Genomic DNA, 21,032 nt, shown 5'->3' with positions numbered 1-21,032 from the left:
TTTCACTGCTAAAATAACAAAAACAAAAACCCCTTGATCGGGTGTCCTGTCCAGTACAATTCCCAAATAAGGCCCCTGCCTTCCCACAGCAATGCGTGTACCTGCTAAAAGGCAAGCAGCCAACACAGAGCGTCATGCTCTTGAGTCCCCAAATCCTTCCCGAGGTGTGGCCAGTGACTTTTACTTACACGAGATAGTGAATGGTGAGCCGCTGACATGCAAGTATCAGTCCCCTGCACTTCCCACCTGGATCGTGTCTTTGGTGAATGGGGTCAGCCAACTCCTTGGTACGAGAGCACAGGAACGAGAGCAGAGGAAGCAGAAATAACCAGCTTTGTACAAATGAGGCCAAATTGGACCGGGAACAGAAGTGACAAATTCAGGCTGGAAGAGGCCATAGAGCTTATTTAATCTATTTGCCTGCTCTCTGGCAAAGCTGAAATGAAGCTATTTTGGACACCTTATGGACTGAACTTGGCGATTCTGCACATTTGTGGATTTAGGATTTCTATGGATTTAGCACACAGGGATTTTTATTCTGTGAAATAATCTTTTTTTTTTAACCCCCTTTCATTACCTGTTCTTTAAGCTCTTAAATTTTATCTTTAATCACCCTAGTCAAGATGCTATTTCCCCCATTAACTATATACGACTGCATTTTACCACAAGCCTGTATGAATGGGCCTATATGGCAGGATTACGGCATCACGTGATTCAGAGTTGGCAGAATCTTCATGAAGAGAATCTAGCTCCATTCAGAGTTTGTGTCTTCTGTAGAGAATTCCCAGGAAGTGTTTTTTCAGACTCTGTCTCAATACTTACGCACTCAGCAAGGGAGCTGTATCTTTCTAAAGCAGTCCTCTTCCTAAATGTACGGGAGAGGTACACTTGCGAAACCCTTCTTCCTTTCATTATCCTTTCAAGAGTTAAACCACGTGACTCAGTGATGCTGAGCCTGAGAGTCAGCAGTTGACATTTCTCTGCTATAGGACACTAGTGGGAGCCCTACATGGCCTCCAGGGACCCCACAGAAAATGGTGACATTCTATGGAGGTATAACACACACAACCAGCCCCACTCCTTCCCCTCCAAAGGCCTCCAAGGATCCCAGACTTTTGTGAAAGAAGTTGGTCTATTCACTCGAGGGGCAATCAAGCACAGAAGACCATACGCAAACCCCTTTCTTGTACTTTTGTCAAGGGTCAAGCCTGTTCTGAGAACCCGGAACTCTTCTTTGTAGAAGTCATCCAACAGCATTCTTTTTATTTTTTTTTTAGCTTTATTTATTTATTTATGAGAGAAAGAGAGTGAGCAGGGGGAGGAGCAGAAAGAGAGGGACAAGCAGACTCCGAGCTAAGCACTGAGCCCGATGCTGGCCTCCATCTCACAACCCTGAGATCGTGACCTGAGCCAAATCAAGAGTTGGACATTCAACTAACTGAGCCACCCAGGCGCCCCCAACAGCATTTTTAAATCCAGGATCCTACAGAGGTAGGATCCACAAGCCGGATATTGAACTACCATTCCAGTGCCACGGTTGTTAGTTATGATTCGAAATGTGGATGGGTGTTTGTTCAGATGCTGAAACCTCAGTCTGGGCTTCGGAAATCTAGAAGGAAAAACCATGCAGACCTGAAAGAAAGACCACAGTTGGCTTCAAATTGTCCACCACGTGCATAAAATAAGAGGGAAGAAAATCAGCTCTGAGGTCCTGCCTCAACCAGAAGATGTGCTTTAGAGGGTAGACAGTAGCTTTTGGAATTCCTCCATTTATTTGTCCTTCTGGGAGGTGGTGCTCGTGGCCGACGAGCCCCTGGGTCTGCGTGGTACTAATGTGAGGGAGGTGGGGATGGGCGAAGCAAGCACAGATCCCTGACTTGTCAGAGTTTAAAGGGAAGGAAAAGGGTTAAACAACTAAAAATATCCTTGAAGCCAAATTTAAGGAAGAAGGATTCTTCTTATGGAGGATAACTCAGTCTACCTGTAATTACATACTTCACTTCACTTACTAACTATGGCCCAAGCAGGATTGTCCCTAAACCAAAAGCTGTCCCACACCTCCTCCTGCTACCCCTTCCCCCAGCAGGGCTTGGTTGTAGGCAGTGCTTTTATGGATTATGTGAGTTTCTCATTGCCTCTATAACAAATTATCACAAACTTAGTGTCTCCATACAACAAAAATTTATTTTCCTACAATTCCGGAGGTCAGAAGTCCCATTGGTCTAAAGTCAAAGTACCAGCAGGACAACATCTCTTCTAGAAGCTCTAAGGGAGAATTTATTTCCTTGCTTTTTGCAGCTTCTAGAAGCCTCCTGTATTCCCTTGGCCCACGGCCTCTTCCTCCATATTCAAAATGAGCTACCTAGCATCTTCAAATCTTTATAATTCTGACCTTCCTGCCTCCCTCTCACAAGGACCATAGTAATTACATTGGGCCCACCCAGATAATCCAGAATAATCTTTCCATCTCATAATCCTTAACTCAACTGTAACTGCAGGGCCCCCTTTGCCATGTAACCTCACATATTCACAAGTTTTGGGAATCAGGACATGGACGTTCTGAGAAGGGGCTCTTTATTTTGCCTATCACATGTGTCTTGTCTGTCTTGGAGTACAAATAATCCATGTTCCTCAGAGAAAAATTAGAAAATACAGAACAGTTTAAAATTAGAAAGTACAGAATGCAACCGCTTTTAAAATATCTCCATTTTGTTCCTTAAAGAAAAACAAAACTCGACCGAGTATTCGCTAACGCACTCTCACTTCACAATATAATGTAATCGTCCTCTCACGTGGACAGATATAACTGTAGGTGTCGGCATTTTAATGACTGTACAGTGTTCTATTATGACATTGTGCTATAATTTTTGAACATGTCGCCTGTTTCCAGTTTCCTGTACATACCAGTAATGATGTCATAACATTCTTGTTCATGCATATTGGTATATTTGCCTGGTATTTTCTGAGGGCGAGTTCCCAGAAATGTAATAGCTGGGCCAATGGCTGTGGTTGCTTCTAAGGCTTGAGATACATATGGCCAAATTGCCTTCAGGAAGCTCATGCCAATTCACAGACTCCCCTGCAAAGCAGACTGTTAGTCCACATGCTCAGAACCCTGGCCAGGATCAGACTTCAAATCCCTTATCAAACTGATAGACCAGTTGAAATCCCACAATTGTTTTAATTCATATTCCTTCAATTACCAGTAAGATTAAATATTTTTCATGAATTTTCTACTTCACAGTTTTTTTGTTACTTGCCACCTTATGTCCTTTTTCTGTACTAACGTGCTTACATTTTTCTTAATATGTGTTGTTAAAGCTATACGTTAACCCTATGTCATTTTGCCACAGATAATTTTCTCAGTTTGGTGCTTTTTTTTTAAATTGAGTCTTTAATGCATAGAGCTTTTGACTTTTTTTTTGTGGTTAAATCTATCAGATTTTTTACTTATAGTGTCTGCCTTTGGTCTCACGCTTAGCACTGTGGTATTGTGTCGCGGGCCTCGCCCACCCTAATATATAAATATTCTCTAATGGCATTATTAATCTATCTTGATTGTTTGCCTAAAATATACGTTAGTGCCTTTTGCTAAAAGAATTCTGTTAAGGCAGCCACTTGAAACACAAAGATGTAGCTCCCTGCAGGTTTGACATCAGGCTTTAAATAGCGGGCATGTTCTGTGGCTGTATCCAAGGCTTGGCAGCAATATCTCTAATTGGGGTTATACTTGAGGTCCTAATTCATTGTGATTTTTAAACCAAGTGAAGAGCCTTCAGAGAGAGAGGGCCTACCTCCTCTTTTGATTCAGTTGAGAAAATATGACTCAGCTCTTGCTTTTCATGGTGGAGAAGTTTAATTTAATTTTCCTTGCTTACTTCCCCTGCTTGTTGGATCCCTGAGGTGTGGGCAGAGATTTTGCGATATGGGGTCCAAGCCCGTGGAGTTCTCAGCTCTGGTTGTCCTGCTTTAGGCTATGGCCAAGGGGAATCAGGGAGTGAAGGGCTTAAGAAGGCAGACCTTAGAGAAGTTACTGCAAAAGACCATGGACCACTGCCCACCGCTCAGGGGAAGACATTTCTTTGTTCTTACCTCACCTGGAGGGGTAGCTGTGGACTCATTCAGCAGGTGTTTCCTCCTGAGTTTGGGCCGGTGCCATATGGAAGTAGGAAACCCAAGCCGGCAGGGAGGGCACCCTACTTACCAGACAGGTTTCACCGTATTCTGCAAACTTAAAGATTTAGATGAAGGTCCTTCCATTTTCCTGAAAATTAAAATGAGTACCAGAACTTTCCACTGAACAGCTTCTCCCCTCCCTAGGTCCTCAGAAATATGTGGGAATGGAGAACTTACTGAGGACAAAGACCCATTGCTAAGGATGTCTCCTATTCAGATAGGAGAGTGGACCACACCTGCCTTCCAGTCCCTTTGCTCAACAGGCAGGTAGTGTGAGCCAACTTCCACCCCTTTGTTTATGCCGCTCCCCCTGCCTAACAGACCTTCCTCCGCACCCACCTACTGAAGTCATAATCATCAAGACTCAACTCAAAATCTGCCTCTAACTTATCTTTCCAACCCTCTATCCCTCCTGCCACTTCCTCCCCCAACCCCCACCAGCCCAACAGTATTGTGTGGTGGCTTTGGAACCAAATGAGCGTGGGTTTGCAATGATTCTCCCACCTAATCACATCGGGCATTTGGAACCTTTGGAATATTGACTTAACAGTTCTGAGCCTTGGCTTCTTCATTGGAGGATGAAAACCACTAACTTTCTCAAAGGTGTTGTTTAAATAAGATCATACATAAGATGATAACAGCAGGTCTCTGGCCTCTAGGTGCTTATATTAACTGGTGAAAACCATAACACAAGATAATATCACTATCATAAAAGGGACACAGAGTGCTTCAGCAGTACAGAGAAAAAAAGGGGTTTTGTCATCTGGGAATGATCTGGAAAAGTAAATGGCTGAGGGGGCATTAAGCCTCTTGAAGAAGGAGTAAAAGTCTACCGGGTAAAGCTGGGAGCCAAGGATAAAGGAGGGAAGTCAGGCTGTGTCCAGAGAAGAGAAAATAGCAGGCTCCAGCAGAGCTGTTTTTTTTTTTTTTAAATCGGTTTATTAACAATACCGGAGTTAAAATAAAACAAAATAGGGGCACCTGGGTGGCTCGGTCAGTTAAGCGTCTGGCTCTTGATCTCGGCTCAGGTCTTGATCTCAGGGTCTTGGGTTCGGACTCTGTGTTGGGTTCTACACTGGGTGTGGAGTCGATACATACATACATACATACATACATACATAAAATAGTTTGTTGTTATTTTAGTTTTAAACGTCAAAAATCAAGGTTTTCTGAGCACGGATTGATAGCATTAGAATTATCTCTAGAAAGGTCAACTTGGTGATTGTGTACACTACAGTTTAGAAGAAATTCATTGGCCGGTTAAGAAGACAATGCGATCACCCCTACTGAAAAGAGCAGCCTTAACTCTGGAACCAATAAAGTTGACCTAACCTGTGACCTGATTGGATGGGAGACAGGGAATAGACATGACAAAGAAGACTTATTCTTGGTGAGTTGGAGTATGGTGGGGCCGTTAAAGAAAAGAGAGACGCTGAGAGGACCACTTCTGGCAGGCTCAGACGGCGCTACCAGGGAGAAGGACATTCCCGTGGGAATGAGAAGCAAGAGAAGGGACGTTAAGAAAAAAACTGGTACCCAAGATAAAGCTTAAGGGTCCATCCATATAAATGAGATAATGAAAATTGTGTGAATGGATGAGATTCCCAAAGACAGAGTGTAGGAAGAAAAGAAGACCAAGGACAGAAGCTTAAGTGATGTGGACACGTAGGGAGTAGAAATGTGAACCAAGATCAGGATAAAACAATCTCATATCTAAATGTGATATTTCCTCTTTATCTGCAGTATTCTCGAAGGTTCCCTTCATTTAAATGACCATCATTTTTCAAGCTTTAGCCAAATTCTTATGCAAAACAATTATTAATTATTCATGGCTTGAATTTACCGAGCACGTGCTGGATGCCAATCACTGTACTAAAAACTTTGTATGTATTATCTCTTTCACATAACCATATGATGCAGGTACATCAATGATACCCATTTCACAGATGAGGAATTAGGATTCAGTAAGGCTTAATGACTTGCCAAGGCTTGACAGGTAATAAACGAACCTGGGTTGTCTGGCTCCAAAAAATCAAACTTTAACTCCTTTGCTGTACTGTCATTAACTCGTCTCCAGTATATTTGGAATGAAAGCCAAGGATCTTAATTTTTGAAGCTCCCAGGAGCACCCCATTTGAGAACCCTGCTGTATACTGAAATGATTAATAGCAAATCTGGCCTCCATGTTGACAGCATGTAGACTAATGGCTTTATCTCAGGTCTTTGTTACCTCTTCTTCAGAATGGAGATAACATTTCCCTAGCAGCATCAGTATAAAGATTATATACGTGAAGCATGGGTAACATGTCTACGTGCTATTACTATTACAGTTATTATTGCCATTGGGGGTGGTACGCACTCCCCTTGAGCTCTAGCCTCTCCCTGAACCTATTCCAAATTCCCTCTTTAAGTCCAAGTTCACTGGCATCACTCATCCGGGGTGTTCTTGACTTGAGGTAGCGCCCATCCAAGAAGGCAGCACTTCACAGGGGACTTAATGGTGTTGGAATATTCCAGGGGGTTGAAACTTGGGGAGACAACCCGAGGAGATGAGCCATACAGCTGATCCACAAGATGGGTCTGAGCCCCTATTCCTTTCCTCATAACAATGCCAGTGCCTGATTTCTGTTGGGGGGAGGGGAGCTGGGTGATGGGCAGCATGCTTACAATTCAGCTTCAAGAGACTGCTTGAAATGTCTGCTTACATTCAAGAAATGTAAGCAGACATTTCCCCCACACCAGCCAGCTCCCCGCCTTCCCCATCTAGAGCTGGTGCATCGGCTTTGGTCATATTTGGGGCCTATTCTCAAGCAAGAGGCTAAATTCCCTGAATCACTCCTCTACCAAGACCTTCCCTTGGATGTTACAATCACCTGCTCCTGCCAAACCTCACTACTGTGCTGCACTTCCAGGAGGGGAAAGCATATGGACCGCTATTTGTTGCCAAAACTGATCAAAGAACAAAACTCAGTTCTCACAAAAATTGCACAGTACCTGCTTCCCTCTCCATTTCAATAAAAATGAAGCTCAAGCTCAGGAAACTACCTTTCTCGAAGGAAATATTTTTCATTCAGATCCAACTCCTAACTCGGTCATTTCTCACCTGCTCAAACACCCTGATCACCGGGCGGGAAAAGGACTATAAATAACTGAAATGATAATTTTCTTGAGCATTGTGTTTTAGACACAATAATATCCAGATCTTTCCATTGGAATCCATTGATAATTTTAGAACTTTCCTTGCCGAGGTAGAAAAGAATCCACAGTATTTTTAAAATTTTAATTACTCACTGAATGAAATCTAAAAGTATTTAATTATTAGATTTATGCCTCAAGGTAAGTTCAATGGTAATTACAGGATGTCTTTTTTTAAATTCTAATTCCAAATAATTAAATCCCAAACACATTGAATCATTATGATTATAATGAGAATAAAGGTGTCTTATATTTGAAACCAAAGTTTGGCTTTTTGTTTAACCTTTTTGCACCTCATCAAAGGGGGATGCTTTGGAAAGAAATCTGTCTCCATCTCTCTAATGCTGCTTTAAAACAAAATAAAAAAACCTAATTGTCTGCAGGAATGCTTTTCCATTACAATACCGGCAGAGAGAAAGCAAGCCCCAAGCTCTCCGCTTGCTGGAGGTTCCAAGGCACGCTGAATTCTCTTTTCCTATTTGTCATCCTTGGACACAGGAAGCACCCAGAAACCAGGCAAAAAGATGAAGTAGATACAGTGAGATCATCAGGGCAATGGAGGAAAAGGATCTGGGAAGTACTCCCTCTCCCCGACCTCCAATATGTCCATCAGTCTTGGGGGCATTTTTTGAGCTCACCTTCAGTTAAAAGTGAATGAATGGAGCAGTGTGGGGTTGGGTAGACACCTCACAGGGAGGTGCCCACAGACTAGAGAATATAAAGCAAGATCCACAGAATAAGATCTAAGGAAGGCTCGGACGGTATTGGGGACCAGGCAACAGTAATTGAGAACAAAGGCGCCTCTCCTTTCCCTGTGTTGATGAGGCTGCTGAGGAGCCCTTCCGAGGGCAGCTCAAACAGCATATGAATTGAGCTTAGTTAGTGTCCTGCACACATCTCCGCGTCGTGCTCTGGAATTTGGGAAGTGGGAAGGTGGTGGTTTGTGGTTTCGAGGAGGAGTTGCCGGGTGGGGGTTCAGGAAGGAGAGGAGACGCACGTTTTTAAAAAGTAAATAAACCAAGCCCGGATGTCCTCCCCTGGCTGCTAAGGCAGAGAGGAGAGCACTTGCTCGTTGGAAAGCTTTTGGAGGCCAGGGGTAAGAGCCTGCGAGGAGGGAAGCAAAAAGCTATAAAGAGCAGGCCAGAGAGCAATCATAATACTTAGAAAAATGTCACATTAAAACCTCCAGCTGCTGGCGGCTGGAGGGAAAAAGAGTTCCAGACAATAGCTGAGGGAACAAGTTGGATCTTGTGTTCATTCCTGTGGTTAAAACAAGTCTGTGCGACCACGAGGAAAATTCCATTCTCCTCCGACCTTAACTCCCTGCTTACCCGAACAAGCTGCTTTGAAAAAGGCCCCTTGTTGAAAAAGGCCCCTTGAAGAGAGAACCCGCAATGCACGTCTCTCCTACCGGAAATTTCTCTCTTCTTGCACCCTCACATCTTGCAGTTTACCTCCTCTCCTCGGAGGGGCCTGGTTAGCACTTTGATGAGAGCATAAGGAATGAGGCAGTGTTCAGGAAAATGATGCATTCTCTTGCCACCCTCCCTGCCCCCAACCACAGCGGCATTCACTTTAAAGCTTGAGAACCATAGCTGTCCCGTGAACTTATTCACTAACTGAATAAATGTTTGTTGAATGCCTGCTAGGTTACAGGCTCCAGACTAGGCATTCAGGGAGGACAACCAAGGTCAAGCTATTGCTAAGAACTTCCAAGTCGGGAGGCACAGGAAATATGAGGGTCTGTGTGCTGCTAACCATTTGACCAACTCAGTGAACTTTGTACATTGCAAAAGTGGAACATCACCTTTACCTTTCCTTCTTTTGGGGTTTTCATTGGTCCAGCTGACAAGTGACCTGCCTGCTGGAGTCAGTCCAGCCAAGTATCCCTCTTCCTCACCAGTAATTCCAACATCTGGTCCTTTTCATCCCTCCCAGACAAGCCTAGGTCACCTTGCTCTGGGAACTCTCCCACTGGAAAAAGGAGATTATCAATAATTGTCCTGGGTCCAGGACAGATAGAAAACGATTTCGAATTCAGGAAGGTTTGTTTAGCATCCTCCCTGTTTGTTTAGCATCTCCCTCTCCCAGGAGAGGGAGAATCCGCTCAGAGGGGCATAGGAGGTGGAATCAAACATGTCTCCCCAGTGAGAAAATATAACAAGTAATCTAATACTCCAGGAAAAAGGCAAGGTTGGTAGACTGGGGTACTTAACAGAGATTCTAACTTATTTATAGTCAAACTGGGAAAGATCTTTGGCTTGACATATCTTCTGTTGCTCATCTTTACAAAGCCTTCCAAAAACTCCGATATGTGTTTAGTAATATAGAGAGAGCCATAGGTGCTACCCAGTGCCCTGAAGGAGCTTACGATAGTGGTATGCTTACAATTTTAATAACAATTTCTCCAAAGGAAAAAAAAAAGCCCTGTTTTCTAGCTTTTGCCAATTTCCATGGTGTAAATACTCCCACAGTGGTTGATTTTAAGGTACCAACATGAGGAGTTGGGAGGAAATGAACACAAGCAGCTCTTGCTGGTTGATATCAATTAACTCCAGACCACTAAAGCCTTATAATACACTGATACCGATAAACACGGGACATATTGGCAGAACCTCCTGATCAACTGACAGATTAGCATCAGATGGAAAATCTTTAACTGAGCCCCAGAGGGGAGTATAATTTAGGGATGGCAGGAAAAATTACCCCACAGCTACATGGAGACTGAGAACAGTACCTGTATTTCCCCTCCTGATCCCTTGGAAGCATAGAAAACCAGGGGATGTTAGACCCCACAAAGATGGTGCCAATAAGCAAGACCACTCCCCTCATCCAGGCCCTTCCAGAAGGGGAACTGGATCAAGCATGCCTGCTTCAGATACACTTCCGTTGATGGGTTAGTTGTCCCTGCCATTGCACTGGGGTATTGAACAGGAACCTAATAAACTAGATTATTAAAGATGAAAAACAATTAGAGTTCTCTGGGGCCCTCCGAGCACCCATAGAGGCCACGTGACTGCATCTACAGCTGATGGAAAGTGGATGAAGGTGCCACCAGCATGAAACCACAGACTCTGACCGAATTTGTTATTCAGGGACTTGCCCTGGATACAAGCTTTCTCGAAGCCCCACATGTGTGCCAGGCTCTGGTTGCCTTAGCTTTTGAATCACTAGTGAGGAATAAGCTCTGTCTAGGACGGCAAAAAAAAAAAAAAATACATTCCCATGTGAAGGACCCCAGCAAAAATTTTCTGGGTTGCATCTCTTGGGCAAATGTAATGGGATGGCAAAGTCTTTGGTGCTGAGGGAGCTCCAACTCCTTTCTGCCTGTAATTCATGATCCCTGAGACAATTATGAGCAATGAAAAGGCGTAAGTTAAAGGAACATCAAGTAAAGCTAGATTTAGGAAAATAACACATTACATTTAAATATCCATATATATTTAATCTGTGTTTAATAATGCAAAGAATACATTAGTCAAGGCTTAGGCAGATTCCACGTTGACGTGAGCTGCAGAACAGCCTGGCCCTCTGAAGTTTCCCAGCCTTGGTGCTGGGAATGAAATTCATTCCCAGGAATTAAAACTTCTGGAGGAATGGAGCATGTCATTGCAAACCTGGGGCACTGTAGAAATGCTAATGGAGGGATTGCAGAGGTCACCACAAAGTCGGGCTTGCTGCAAAGAAGAGAACTTAGGGGGAGCTGAAGAAATCCAAAGCTCCAGTCTCTAGACTGACTGACTTCATTTGCCACCCTCTGCAAGGCAGGGCAGGGAGCAGAAGGTAACATCGTGGGGGGCAGGGGGGAGGCACAGAGGGACCAGGATTGCTACTCCCATTGTTATTTTAGCTCAGCTCTCCTCTCCTGTCCTTGGGCTTTAATTCTAGACTACCAGATGGGGAATGACTGTCTGGACCCCAGCGGGAAGGCAGAACATGTCCCAGGGGGCAATGCCCTGGGCTCCAAGACTCTTGCTGCCATGTGGATGGGTGAACCAGGTGAGTGTACTCAAGGATGAAGGAGGAATCACAAGCATGCCTAGCCTAGGCTTTAGTGTAATCATGCTTCTCCAAAACCTAGAAAGGGAACCAGCGGGGACAGAGGGCAGTATATGCCAAGTAATATCTAGAACCTGGAGAGAAGAGGCCGGACTGCCAAGAAGTAGAAGAAATCCTCCTGCTTTGACTGACCATCACACATATAACAATCATCAAGCCCCAAGTACTTTGAGCTTATTCCACTTTAGGCAACTCATTCCCTAGACTCTAGAGTCTCACTCGAGGCTCACAATTCACTGACAGCCTCAATGAAGACAGTCTCAAGAACAAAGTTACAGCAAGAAAGTATCTCAAAGACTATCTAAGCCAATCTTCTAATCTTACAGATAAGAAGACTGAAGCCCAGAGAAGTGATACAGATCATCCAAGGTTGCCCAGTCAGTAACAATGATGTATCCACGTACAACACTGCCCCTCCTCTTAAGCACTGTTTTCAGTTCTGATGGTCTGTACTAAGGGAAGGCAAACATGCATTAAATGCCAGGCATTGTGCTAAGAGCTTGCATATGTATTATCTCCAAAACAGTAAACACCAGCCTACCTCAATAAAAGTTTACAGTCAGAACACTTGGCTGTAATTCTGGCTCTGCCATTTTTCAACTATATGATGTTGGATTGGTCATGGCACTTCTCTAGGTATCATTCTGCCTCTGGCACCTCATGTGACCATCCCCCTAGCTTGTAGAACCTCCATATGCCATCTACTGAATCACAGAATGAGTGCTAGTCTAGTCCAAAGCACAAAGGAAGAGATGAGGAATAAGAAACCAAGCCTGGGAAGCGAATGAGTGTGCCTTTCACAAATGCCCAAGGGAAGAAGAATTGTGATCAGGTTCAGATGTGACCCAACCTATATTCTTGAGTAAGCCCTGAAACACCCCAATTCCCCCCCGCCCCGCCCTTGTACTCGGGAGCTACTCGTCCTGACTCCATTCCCTGTGACAGTCATTCCACGAGTAGAAACACTCCAAGCTTTTTCTCAGCAAAGGACTGTGGAGGGACGCAAGGACCACCTCCCTAGGTTTTGTTTCAACCTTCCTTCCAAGAACTGAGCCCCTTGAGATTCCAATTATCTGAAATTTCCTCATCTCACACAGGACTCCTCCCCTGAAGGGAAAGCCAAATTACCTCTTAGTGTCTTTTCAGGTGAAGCACCACGCTGAGGAGCGTGCTCATTCTAGCAGTGGGCGCTTGGAAAAAACATGAGCTGTGACTCACCAGTCATTTTGAGCCAAGTATTTTGAATTTGCTCAGGGCAGGAAAATGGCCAATGGGCTGGGCTGGGGAGGAGAGGGGAGGACCCACGTAGATGATGGCTAACAACTATCCAACCCTGTTCCAAAAAGGCGAGTACAAGGGAGACTCTCAGAATATACGCTGCTATTCTTGTTGTCTCACTGCCAAGAGTCTCCTAAATCATCATGAAATGGCTGCTTTCTGCCTGCCTCGATCATGTATTATGGGATATTAATAAATAATGGGAGGTTGTAGGACCAAAAGGAGGGAAAACCCAAAGGGAAGGTGATGGAGAGGCATAATTTAACAAGTAAATGAAAGAAGCTATTAAACCATAGTTAAATTCTGCTGGCACTGGCCAAAAAAGGGTGGGGGAGGATTTCTTGCTGCAAAATGCTTTCAATAAAATATTGAAACTTCTCTCCTGGCTGACAGGGGCATCTCCCGATCATAAAGATAGAAGTCTGTGGCCTGTGGCTCCCATCAGAGACTGAGCTCCAGCACAGGCCCCGAGGAGGGAGAGTTTCTAGGTGTTTCTCAGTACATACTTTTCCTCGGATGGGTAAACAGGCACCATTTGACACCCCATCTATGATCCGTCTCTTGCTGGTGGCCTCAGTAGCCAGTTCACTAACTTTATGCCTATTTCTCCATTGACTCCTTTTGGCATACTTTGGAGTTCCCACCTTAGAGGAGGGGAAATACCAAAGTTGTGACTTAAAAATAACTCTTGTTATGTGCAGCTTTATACTTTCTCAGGTACCACCAAATCCATTAGCACTTTGACGTTTACTGTAATACTGTCAGGTAGGAGGTCAACTCTGTGAGTGGAGAAGCCAAATTTGTTCCCATTTGTGTGGCCAGAACACAGAAAAGTGCGCACTTCATAAATACCGAATGGGATGGATGCACGCGTGCAGGTGAGAGGTGAGTGAACGGATGAAATCCCATCTTGTAGCTGAGAGGCTCAGAGAGGTTAAGTGACATGCCCAAGACTGAACTATAGAGTGTGGTAGTTAGAACTAGCAGCAAGTCTTTCAGAGTCTCAACCTGTGCTCTTTCAACACATCATGTTGTCTCTCTTCAAGGTCACACAGTAAACTAGATCAAAGCCAGTGTACGGGACCCCTGTAAATTCACACAAGCAAAAAGCAGACACATTTTTCTCTATTGGGATTGTGTTTTTAACTGGGGCATAGACTGTTGTGGAGCATCTGAAGGACTTTGAGGGTCTCTGTATCTAAAGGAAGTTTCTGGAATCCTCTGGCAGAAGATCCACGCAGAAGCCAGAACACTACACAGTAAGTCTGTCCCTTTCCTTGTTTTCTGGGATGTGTGTGCTATGGTCTTGGCAGGAAAATTTGCTGCCATTCAATTTCTCCAACATGCTTGGGCCCCGAGCCCCAGTAGGAGAAGCATGTGTATCAACATGCCAGGGGAATAAAGTCACAGCAGAGTAGATTTGTTTGGACAGGCAGGCTTAGTGGTCTGACAGGGTATGCAAGAGATCCACGCTACCCTGCATTTTAAGAAGGAGCTCCTGGCAAACATATCTGAAAGCTAGGGGATAAATCTATCTAGGGTCCCTGAATGGTCAGGAGTACAGAGGTTTGTTCAAACATCTTTCAAAACAGTTAAGGGACCTCTGAACCTCTTTACAGACAGTAGCAGCTCAGCCAAACTATGAATGCTTAGAAGAATCGTCAGACCAGGAGGGAAAATCAGAAGCTCACTTTAGCAGTCTGCACTCACTAGCAGGAAGAGCCTGCGGGTGGCTTTGGAATCAGGGAGAACCAGCCTCCACCACTTACAACCTGCTACCTCTGCAATTTTAAGCAAGTTATCTAAACTCTTTGAGCCTCAATTTCTTCCTCTTCTAAATGGGAATATTTGAACCTGCTGTATCAATTATATTGGACTCTACAAGCTTTGCAAGCTACAAGTGACAGACAGTCTAACACCCCAGGTGACTTAAACAAGATGCGAAAGAGAAAAAAAATAATTTGGTTGCAAGCAGCTTGACTAGTATGGTGGTTCCACAAATCATCAGGAATCCAGGCTCCTTCCATCAGGTTTCTCTACCTTTCTGTAACAGGTACTTAGGCCACACGGTTCAGGATGGCTTTGCAAGCTCCTGGGACTTTGTGCAAAGTCCAGCCACCAGGCAGAAGGGGAATGCACTATCCTTCTTTTAAGGATATTTCTTAGGAGTTCTATGTAACCCTCCCTCTCATAGTCCCTTGGCCAGAACTGAGTCAGCCGGCCACATCTGTGTGCAAAGGGGGGCTGGGAAATTTTGTTTTTATTTTTAGTGTCCATGTGCTCAGATGAAACTCAGAGGTTCCATTTCTTACTAAAAGGAAGGGGATGAGTACTGGGGGACAATCAATATAGTCTCTCATATCTAATGTCCAAGATAAAATGAGATGAAGGTGTAAATCATCTACTTCAGGGCCTTGCATATAAGTAGTGTTTGGGAAATGCTAATGACTGCTATGGTTAGGGTTGATGTACCTCTCTATCCAGGAACAGATTTCTGTGGGAAATCTCAGCAATGCCTGACACTTGACTACATCCCAGAAACCTCATGAAATCCCATCAGATTTCTCACAGAGATCAAAGTGAAGTTCCCAATAAAGTCGAATAGTGAATTTGGAGAGGACTCGGGGGGAGAAATGAAGATGGGCAAAGCACAGTTACCTGGGCCCCATGAGGGCGAGAGTATGGAAACGGTGCAGATTTTGACGAGAAGGCAGGTGACTTCCAAGTCGCCCTACTTTCTCCATCATGGCAGCCAAACCGCTTTCCTCCACTGACTACAAGAGCAAAGAAAGAGATAGAGAACAAAGTGAAAGTGGGGTGATACCTGGGGTTTTCATGTCTGCAGGTTTTCGTGCAGGAGAATGAGATGGAGGAGGTGGAGAGGGTATTGTCAATTTAAAGAAGATCAGTTTTATTGGCACTTTGTGGATAACCTTTAAGTATTGCTTAAATAGAAGAAGTGGTAATCTTGCTGGAGGAATATGGATATGAAGACTACATCAGTCAGAGTAGTTGATATTGTAGTTTGAGTCCAAAGGCAGTCTGCCACTGCCTGGAGAATTCTCTCTTCCTCAAGAGAGGCCAGTCTTTTTCTTAAGGCATTCAACTAATGAGAGGAGGCCCACCCGCATTATGGAGTATGATCTGCTTTACTCAAAGTCTACTGACTTAAATGTCAATCTCATCTAGAACACACCTTCACAGCAACACCCGGATGCATTTAAGCAAATATCTGGGCCCCTTGATTTAGCCAAATTGACAAAGAAAATTGATCATCACAAAAACCTTCAGAGTCTTGTCCAAGAATAGAATCAAATTCGTGTGGGGACCTCTTCCTGCCATTAGGTTTTCTTTGCTTAAAAAGTCTCTAGTCAACAAAACAAACAGATTATTCAAACAAATACTTGGAAATATTGTGAACACTAAAAGAAGTACATCAGTGAAGGACTTAGGCTCAAAGAACAGGTAACGAATTTTCATTTCAGAGTCAAAAAAATTGTGTTAAAAGCAAAAAGAGGCAGAGTTAAGTCTTTATAGGGGATAGCATGGGACATCCTAGGAAAATGATTCAAACCCCAGGAGGTGGCTGATGGAGAACGCTGACAGACACAGTCTGTTATGTGACTAATGCAGTAGATGGATATTTCACAGAAATTAATTGAGTTTTTGTCCTCATTGCTCTCAATGGAACCAAGATAGTAGGGGAAAAAGGTATAGTGACTGAATGAGTATGTTGAGTATGTGTGTATGTGTTTATATTTGAGACATAGATAGAATGGAGAGAAATAGGGAGGAGAAGGGCAAGAATATACATATTTAAGAAAACTTTACTTCCTTGAAGTGAAGAATAACCTATGGAACTGAGGAAATTTCAATGTCCACCCTGATTTTCCATTATAAGCAAAAGAGAGGAGAAACTATGGGTGATTTCAGGGGTGCTGTGAAGACGCCTCTCATCCCCCTTCTCTTCTGGTCATAGTTCTGGGAAGACCCACTGGTGTCGCTCCTTTTGGACTGTGGCACTAGATGGGCTGGCACATGCAGCAGAGATCAGCCCTTGATATTTAGGAGCTCCAAGCTATTAGGGTCATGAAGGACTCCTTCAGCACACATCCAAGTCCTGAGCAGAGTCCAGGATGACTCCTTTAAAACCTGGGCGTGATCCTGCCTTGCTCAGCTCAGAAGACTCCAGAGGCTTCATGGCCAGATGATTTCAGTGCTGGCATCTTTGACCCTCACATCATGGCCCTAACTTTCCTTTCTGGCCTTATGTACCACCATGCCCCTGCCCATGTCCAGCACTCCAGCCAAACCTCCTCCCAGCCTGGCTCCCTGAATCTTTTCGATGCTTGCCTGTCTCTGTGTTTTCCTTTGTGATGTGTCCTCAGCCTGGAATTCTTCATCCCACCCCTCAGTCCACCCACAGAGCTTTCCCAACTCAGTCCCAGGCTGCCTTAACCAAGAAGTCCTTTCTTTTTTTCATTCTAATTGCAAGAAGAAGGAATTTTTTTATAAAAATATTTATTCATGCCAGGAAAGTATAAAGTAAAAGATTTCTCCATGCCATACCGCCCACCACCATAACCAAGAACAACAACCTGACACCTCCTCCATGCCAGGCATAAGGGTTGTGATTAGTTTGGTGAACATCTCAAGCTCTCTCACACCCCCCATTTAGATCAGTGGAGAAGATCTCTCCAACCTCTAAAGTGCCCTGGCATTTGCTAGCCCTCTTATGATACTTCATCTTGTTCTGCTTTGTGTTATATGTAAACTTATCTTACTTTATCTCCATATTTATCTTTCTTCACTGAAATGTAACTTATTTGAGGGTCATCTACAGATATGTTAATCTATATTTCCCCATCACAGAGATTAAGATAATTACCTCCATATTTGGTTTAGTTCACCAAATATGTCCTGGGCCTTATTCAGCTAGGGACCAAGGAGGAAACAAGCAAACAAACAAACAAAGCCAACACAACCCAGGCTTTAAGGAACTGCAGTTTAAGTGACCCTTCTCTCCCATCAAAAAACAAAAAATGTTTGCAGAATTGTTACTGTCGACACAGATACTAACTACACAGAAGCAATAGATCCCGGCTCTGTGGAGGTGACATTCATTTGAGCTAAAACTGCTTACGAAAAATATTTAAGACCACTTGAAAAGCAATCATGAAATATGAACAAATGGCAGTGAGCTCAAAATGGGGGAGGGGGGTGGCAAATGAGAAGGCATGTCGGTCAAGAGGGGGTTGACACCAAAGGCTTTTGCAAAGCTCTCTAGAGGAGTGTGCCTGTTGGAGCATCTGGGATGTTATTTATGCTGCACTGAAGGCTGTCAACAGCATTCTTCTGGAGAATTCCACCTGCAAGGGGGAAGTCATTAAAAGAGGAGGCGCTACCACACCGGGATGGATAGAGCCTTCCAGCTTCTAGTTTAGTCCCTCTGACCCTGGAGACGAATTTCTTTTTCTTTTGCTCTTTCCTGGTCTGAAGTCATCGACTATTATTTATATTTTCAGCCAGTGTAGCATATATAGTGAAGAGACTCTCTTATCAGAAAGACCAGGGCTCAAATGCCAATACTGATGCATCTTCACTGGGGACCCGAGCAACTGAGAACCCACATTTCTTCATCTGCAAAATGGGAATAACAGCACCTAACACATGGGGCTTAGGCGAGGATGAAGTTTAATTGCATTTGTGAAATGCTCTAGTGCAAATGATTTGGTGCAAAGCAAGTGCTCAATGAACAGGAGCTATTTTTTTTGTTCAGCGCATGACCTCTCACTAGCGCATAATCATTTTCAAGAGAAGAAGGGCCCTTCTTCTGCTCCTCTGTGTTCCCAGAGATTAGCCAGGTACCCATACACTAAGAGCATTCATTAACTTCTGCCCAGTTTCCTACCTGAGCTTGAAGAACTCGGCTCCCAGAGGAGATGCAAATACACAAGTTCCTACACCAGCTCATGACCAATGTAGCCAGCAAGTGGGAGGTGTGGGCAAAAAGTATGCCACGCAGATCTACAAATGGTTTAAAAGGCCGGGTAGGGATGAAAATAGAGTAGCAGCATAAATAAGAGTGTGAATGACCAAAAGACTTTTCCCATTAATCTGTGCAGGAGCTCAAAATGCCTTGTTCAAAACTTAGCTTTTTTTAGTTCTTTTTTTTTTTTTTCCAAGACAGGGCTAAATATGTAAAGAGAGAGTTTATATTTTGTTCCATGGAAAGAAGGTATTTTTGTGAAATATGGCACCTTGTGCAAGAGGCAAAAGCCATAGCTCATGAGAAAACATGGCTATGAGGCAATGATCTGAAATTTTGAGAGAACAGCTCTCAAACCTTTGCACTGATCCCAAGGAAAGGAAAATGCCCACCAAAGAACAGTTGAATACAGGTGATTTGTACCACTTTCCTTGGGCTTTACAAGCGCATTTTTTTTTTTTTTTACCAAATCATACTCTATGTACTGTACACAAGATCAAACCTAGGGGAGATGAGATCAATACTGAAGCTCTGCCCGAGATTTTGTCCCTTTAATACCTTTCTCATTTCCTTTAGTGGTAGAAATAGAGCTAATCTCTGTCTTTCGAATAGTTGGTTTGTATTTTTTGATTAGGGAGAATTAAATTGAATTAAATGGGTCTGGAATGGTTTTTAGAACCATTAAGTTTGGCATAATGGACATACCTAGAGAAAACATTTACATAAGGAAATCTAAGCTGGACTCATTTTTTTATCCAGTGCTCTGACCTCTATTGGACTTCTGACAAGCAGAACTTAGTTGAATATTTCTTAAGATGGTACGTATAACAGAAAATGCATCCATTCCCCTAAGATACCTATGTAAATCAACATTTCCTTTTACTAAAAGGAAAAAAAAAATGACCAGAGAGAGAGAGAGAGATCTTTTCAAATATTTATAGGCATATTTTCCATTTGGGTCCTTATTTGAATTGTACTCTCATTTAGAATACAAATCTGACAACTCCATCATTTATGCCAGCCCTGGCAATATTCCATGAAAAAACACCAATATAACACAAAATCTAGATGCAAAGAGGATTATGATGTCATATTAAAAGAAAGGAAAGGAGCATTAAAATAAGAGACCTATCTGAAATGATTAGACATGAAATTCTCTTTGGGATAAAATGGTTTTCCAGCAATGCAGCCATTTAAAATAAGATTAAAGTGATATTTTATAAGAACGAAAACAGAATACAAACTGTCTTTCCCTGAATGAACTTAAATTTGCATACAATGAAGGATAAATGAAAAAGAGAGCATTTTTTTAGGCTATTAGACTCAAGCTTCTCCACTTTGCTCAGCAATTTCTCTGCACATGCTTCTGCGTCAATGACATCAGGGGTCCATGGTAATGATGCAAATTCTAGGGCCCCATCACATCAGAATCAGAATGTGCACTGGGGAGAGGGGGTAATCTGCATTTTAAACAAGCCCCCAGGTAATTCTAAAACCCACTGATGTTTGAGAACCTCTGGTTTGGCAGGTCTCCAGGAAGTATGGGGAGACAGGGACAGAAATCTGAGCATGCTTTATATCCCAAGAACCACCAAGGCTATTCACCAGTCCTGAGTTTAAACCCTCCCTATCTCCAACCCACAGAGTGACCTTAAACAACCCTTAATCTCCTTAAGCCTCAGTTTCCTCGTTGGTAAAATGGGATAATTTGTTTCAAAGTTGCCTTGAGCACTGGGGAGGTGAGAGTCTTCCATAAAAACACTGCATGATAAAAGTTATTCCTTGTTACCATTATTAGTACTGTGTGGCCAAGAGTCTGATAATAAAAGATCATTTTGCCTAACTAGCAATATTGCCACTGTTAAGAGAAGGAATATGAAGACCACAAATTAAGGAGGCCAGAAAATAACTAGCTGGTAAAATTCTGTGTGATTATCGAATGCTTGTCTAGAGTATGAGTCAGTTGGTTGGCACATACTGAGAAGAAAAAATATTGATGGGAATGAGAAGGGAGGATTAGGTTGGGACACAGTCACAGCGATATCCGAATGCCCAGAGTATGGGAAATATGTGGTTTTGTTTCTCAGAGGCATCTGGACAAAGAGGATTACAGAGAGGGGACTGTCTTTGTGGAAGATACGGGCACTGAAATCAGAGAGGAAAAAGGAAGTTTCCAAAGACTTGTGTCCGAGATAAAGCATGTCTGGCTGGAGGAAGGTGAGGCAGGAAGGGCATTTAGAAATCTCAGCAAAGAAATAAGGAAGAATCCTGAGATTAAAGTTGATTTCCAACTCTGCAGCAAACCATCAGAATGCCAAAATGGATGGAATTTTAA

The 21,032-nt window shown here is 43.4% G+C and overlaps 1 long non-coding RNA gene across 1 annotated transcript in view; it reads right to left on the bottom strand.

The window, feature by feature from the left end:
• LOC112828849 (uncharacterized) overlaps positions 1-4,424 on the bottom strand; it is a 28,179-nt gene extending 23,755 nt beyond the window's left edge. The window contains exon 1 of the long non-coding RNA XR_003209601.2: positions 4,093-4,424. This is a non-coding gene — a long non-coding RNA (uncharacterized lncRNA). The remainder of the gene's footprint in view (positions 1-4,092) is intronic.
• Between the last annotated feature and the right edge of the window lie 16,608 nt (positions 4,425-21,032).

The sequence above is a fragment of the Callorhinus ursinus genome, unplaced genomic scaffold (genome assembly GCF_003265705.2).
Source record: "Callorhinus ursinus isolate GAN/ISIS: 27379988/994484 unplaced genomic scaffold, GSC_fseal_2.0 scaffold13, whole genome shotgun sequence".
NCBI classification, from domain to species: Eukaryota; Metazoa; Chordata; class Mammalia; order Carnivora; family Otariidae; genus Callorhinus; species Callorhinus ursinus.
The sequence above is the reverse complement of the archived record's forward strand: the minus strand, read 5'-3'. Positions and strand labels throughout refer to the sequence as shown.